This window comes from Squalius cephalus (assembly GCF_949319135.1).
Source record: "Squalius cephalus genome assembly, chromosome: 19".
In the NCBI taxonomy this organism is placed as follows: domain Eukaryota; kingdom Metazoa; phylum Chordata; class Actinopteri; order Cypriniformes; family Leuciscidae; genus Squalius; species Squalius cephalus.
In genome coordinates this window covers 8,518,808-8,524,807 of record NC_137140.1, presented here as the reverse complement: position 1 = coordinate 8,524,807, position 6,000 = coordinate 8,518,808, and positions in this window count along the sequence as shown.

Below are 6,000 nucleotides of genomic sequence, written 5' to 3'. Positions count from 1 at the left end.
GTATCGATTCCAACATAGTGACTTTACTGTTCCATCGCACATCACATTGTTGATTCACGGTGTGCTTTAGGCTGGCGATCGCATCGTTCTCTTCAGGTATGCAACAAGCTCTTTGCAGTAATCGATCATGTCCACTACATCTTCAGTGCCATCGGACTTGGGAGTCACCCTTTGTGCTTATATAGATAAGTGAGAGATGGGGTCAGTTTCACTTCATGGCCTCCTCACATGGTGATTGAAATGTTTAATTTCTTTTTAGTGCAGGTTTCTAATTTTAATGGCTAAAATAAATCAATAAAAAAATTTCATTTCTTTTTTGTTTAAGATATTTCTCCCCGTTTCCTCTCCTGCCCCTCTTATTTGTCCATTGTTGCGACATTCTCATTTGTTACTGACTGCTCTTCTATCTCTTCACTGTTTTCACGAATTTCTACCCACATATGACTGGTATGGTTGGGGTTGCTCCTCAACACTGCCACTACCACCAGTTTTTCCAGTGTCCAATTATCTACCAGTGCCGGTCTGATTTCCCCTCCCCGTCCGACTTTAACAATTGTGTCACTTTCCCACTGTGCTGGCCTTATGTATAAGCCCACCATCATGTATGCGTTTCGTGGAATGGTTGCCCCTCCCAACTCCCTATAGGCCAGCGATTCCACGTCTTCCTTTTTAAATATGGGATGAATACTGGGTTTATCTTTATTTATGATTTTGTCCTTTCCTTGGCCTGTCAACTCTTGTCTCTGCCCTTCATCATCTATAAACTCTTTTTCTAATCAAAAGTGATTCTTGATGCCTTTGGTTTGTTTTAATGCCTGTTTAAAGGCATCTTCTTTTTTTCTCAGTTCCTTTCTATACTCTGCCTTGTAATGATCTCTCACTCTGGTCCACATGTGTTCTTATCTTTAGGCTTCAAAAAATATAATTGGTTCTTTTATCACTGTCACCTTTCTCCCTCCCTTCTTCTTTAACTCAATACAAATATACTTAGTTTGTTAGTATATTCATTCACACACCCGGGATTTCATTCACACACACACACTCACTGTTATTTTTCCTTGTAACAAATGGAAAGACCCTGCCATTTTATATAATTTTGTTCAACATAGATTGTTTTTCTCCGGCTGGATCACAGCGCTTGCAATCAGAAGAGTGGCCAAAAGGCCGGCAAAGCCAGTATCTGGGAGTATTTTTTATTTTATGAACTGTATATTTTCTTATATTCTTTTTATTAATTTGTTTTTCATTGTCCATTGAATTTAATCAGACTCGTCTCTCCATCTTTACAGGTCTCACAGAATATTCTCACACAGTTTCACTGTCTCAGCTTCTCTCAGGCACAATCAAATTTAAAAAAACTCTCAAATGAAAGGTGTTCATCACACACGTTTTCCCATGTGAGGAATAGCATGATGTTTGTCTTCACCTAAAACAAAACACAGACCAACAAACAAAGAAATGTGTTCAGTGTCATCTCAACAAGATGGCTAAATCTAGTGGAGTAATAAAAAGTCATTTGCAAACTGCTCATGAATGGATTTTTCTGTATTCTGTATGCTTCATAAACAGCGCTTTTCTTGTATGGCGTACCTTATTTTCTTAGTGATTTGGGCTCTTGAATTTACATGGTGTTTTCTGCACAAATTGTTTTTTAATTTTATCTGTGGGTTTTACCAGAGTGTGGAACTTTGTTTAACAGCCTCAAACTTTAATGAATGTGCAGCTTTCAGTGCAATAGTCAGATGTGATTCAGTTGTAACAGATAAAGTGTAAAACAGCATGACTTACTTTTCTTGTTGATGCGCCATGTGATCCCACATCATAGATAGCTATAAAGTTGCACTAAAAGAAATATCAATTTAGTCAAACACTCTCAAGCAGAAAGACTATCACTTAAATCCTAATTTGCATTTATTCCTACACTAGATGTTGACAGTTCTCAAAGAAGAGTCCAACAAACAAAAAAAGATAACTAACACTAGTGGAGTGATAAAAACTTCACTTACAAAGCCAAATTTACAAACTTTCATAATTGCTCATGAATGGATTTTGTGTATTTATTATTAGGGCTGTCATTACTTACTATTATTAATCGCGATTAATCGCATCCAAAATAAAAGTTTGTTTTTACATATGTGTGTGTGTACGGTGTATAATTATGTTCTATATATAAATACACACACATGCATGTATATATTTAAGAAATATTTGCATGTATATAACTGTGTATATACAGGTGCTGGTCATAAAATTAGAATATCATCAAAAAGTTGATTTATTTCAGTAATTCCGTTAAAAATGTGAAACTTGTATATTATATAGACTCATTACATGCAAAGTGAGATATCTCAAGCCTTTATTTGTTAAAATTTTGATTATTATGGCTTACAGCTTATGAAAACCACAAAATCAAAATCTCAGAAAATTAGAATATTACATGAAATCACACAGTAATTACACAGTGATACCATGGTCATTGAACCAGGTTTTGGTTCTTTTGGCAGTGTGGGCCGGTACAAATCCTGCTGGAAAATGAAGGAAGCATGAAGTGCTCTGAAAATGTCCTGGTAGACGGCTGCGTTGACTCTGGATTTAATAAAGCACAGTGGACCAAAGTCCTCTTTTCTGATGAGAGCAAATTTTGCATCTCATTTGGAAACCAAGGTCCCAGAGTCTGGAGGAAGAATGGAGAGGCACACAATCCAAGATGCTTGAAGTCCAGTGTGAAGTTTCCACAGTCTGTGTTGGTTTGGGGAGCCATGTCATCGGCTGGTGTTGGTCCACTGTGCTGTCCACTCAACGCAGCCGTCTACCAGGACATTTCCAGAGCACTTCATGCTTCCTTCAGCAGACAAGCTTTATGGAGATGCTTCCTTCATTTTCCAGCAGGATTTGCACCGGCCCACACTGCCAAAATAACCAAAACCTGGTTCAATGACCATGGGATTACTGTGTAATTACTGTGTGATTTCATGTAATATTCTAATTTTCTGAGATTTTGATTTTGTGGTTTTCATAAGCTGTAAGCCATAATCATCAAAATTATAACAAATAAAGGCTTGAGATATCTCACTTTGCATGTAATGAGTCTATATAATATACAAGTTTCACATTTTTAACGGAATTACTGAAATAAATCAACTTTTTGATGATATTCTAATTTTATGACCAGCACCTGTATATTTATATTATATATAATTTATATTATATATAAATATTTTATATATAAATAACACATTTTTCTTAAATATATATGCATGTGTGTGTATTTATATATAGAAAATAATTATACTCCATACACACACATATATTATGTAAACACAAACTTTTATTTTGGATGCGATTAATCACGATTAATCGTTTGACAGCCCTATTTATTATAAATGGTACTTTTCAATGTATCCTGTACCCTCTTTTTGTTTTTAGTAATTTGGTCTTTTGAATTTTACAGGTGTTTTAGACACATGTATAGTAATTTCTGTATAAAGATTATGTTTGAAAGTTATCCATAGCCTTTACAAGAGTGTGAAACTTTGCATCACATCGGTGACATAGCCACTGACAAAATATGATGGCATGTAAAAATACGCAAATATTTTAGCATAACTATTTTCACACACAAAAATATCTAACTTGTGTCGCTTTAATAGAACCTTGATATTACCCGTTTATTTGGGGTCAAAGAAGATGGTAATAGTTGAAACATCCAAAGCTCATCTCTTTAATTTTGTGCTGAATGTTGAAGTACTTGTTAAAACATCTTAGTAAAAACAAACAAAAACTTTAAAGCAACATGAAACCATAATATTCATATTGAAAATATTGTATAATTACATGTTGAATCATACTCACAGTTTGAAAAGGACTTCCATAATATTTTCTAGTATGAAGCTCTGTCTGGATCACCCAACACAAAGTTTTGTGTTCTGGCCTCACAAAGATTAGCCTACACTAAGATTAGCTTTCTTGAGCTTTGCATGTTTGCACTGTACCTGAAACTTAGGAATCAACATGTATCCCTTATGGTTATTACACACCTCAGTTATAATTTGAAATGTAGGTTTGTCAAAAAAAAAAAAAAAAAGGTTTAGTCATACTTTTAAAAAGTTTTGTGAAAAGTGAAAATTGTGTTTTACTCGTGTGAGGAAACCGCTCGGCTACACATAACTAATAAAAATGCTTGTCACCAGACTGTTTTAATTAATAAATAAAGTAGCCTTAAAGTTTTATTTAAAGAAAATAGACAACTTGCCTTGCTTTTGGGGCAAGAAAATGTATAGATGTTTAAACGTTTCAAATCCCTATGCGTCTTATTTTACTATGTAATTTGTTCGTTTGGAACCTCTGACACGCATGGCAAGTTCTACCACTAGACCATTACAATACACAATTTTTGTATTAAGTATCAATGCATTTAGTCACGTAGAAATTCTCAAATGTACCCAAAATGACCCAATGTACTATTGAAATTGATTTCTGGACATCGTAATGTTATTTTTCCATTTGTATATGTATTCTATCTGATTTAACATTATATAGCAACCTCCCCCCACCCATATTGATGACATCAGCGTGGGCTAGCCGTCGACACATCGCTGGGCCTCTGGGGCGTTCTTTCACTACGCATCACAATTTGATTGGCTGATAACACACGTCAGTCAAAGTTATGATCAAATGGAAAATGGCAGCTTCAATGGAAGCTAGCTATACTACTAGTGCTGATCCATGGAGCTGCGTTTAGATGACATATGGAAAATCCAGCTCAGTGGTCTTCAGATTATGACGTGTTGCGCTCTGTCTCTATAAACTTAGCTTCAGTCAAGGGAAACTGCAAGAAGCTGCATCAAGATTAAAATCTCAATGCACTACTGTAATCAGATATTCTGGTCTCCATTCTGCTTCCACCAATACACCCCCAACTCAGCTGCCAGCCTCTTCAGAAGCAGGTCAATCTTCAAACAACAGTAAGTAGTATATTTCTTTGTTGTGTGAATTTTCACATTAGTGAGTAGTACTGTGAACCATTGTTAATGGAGTTTTTTTTCTTTGTACCTCTAATTTTCGGTGACCTTTGGCATCTGCTGGATAGCATGGTTGATCACAGTAGAAGGAGCTCAAGTGCAACAGCAGATGCTACTGTAGAAGTGGACCGGTATTTATCAGAAGTGAATCTCACAAGATCTGAGGATCCACTAGTATATTGGGCTCAACAGAAGCATCATTATCCTCATTTATACCAGCTGGCACTGGCATGTTTATGTTCCTGTTACGTCCCTAAAGTGGCTACGGGCATGAGGGAACACAACATAAAATAAATTAATATGTTCCCAGATCGTTTTAACCGTGGTACATGTTTAAGGCGCTGGTGCAAAAGAACACAGGAACAAAGGGAGTTTAAATTTAAGAAAAATAATACATTTATTCACAATAGAGAACTCAAAGAGAGAGAGACTAACAAAAATACCGTACACAGCGAATAGGAACCTGAGCGGGGCTAAATCAAAGAAAGAAAGAAAACAAAACCCACAAATCTCCCCTTCCCAATAAGATAATTCAAAAAGAAAAGATACAACAACAACAACAAAAAAGTCTTTGGTGTACAACACGCCCTACCTAAACTATACTACTTAAGAAAACTCAAAACATACAATAGTGGCACCCGCTCCTTACCTAATGTTTTAACAATGTGTTTCCCTAGAGATATTGCAAAAAATGGAAGTCACGTGACATGCTTCCCTGGTCAGCTGTAAACCAATATAAAGAAAACATAAAGACTTCAAGTTTTTACTTGCTTTGAAAACAACAAACCACTGAGAGAAAACAAACTATTAATTAAAAAAAATAGAAAAGATTAAACAAAGAATCAGAAAACAAAAACAAAACACGCCAACAACCAGCATGGCAAAACAAAACGAATCAACTCTCCTTCTCTCTCCCCCGCTTCTGGTCTGCGTCACTTTTATAACAGCGACGCCCATTCAGGTGTAACTGTCGAAATGA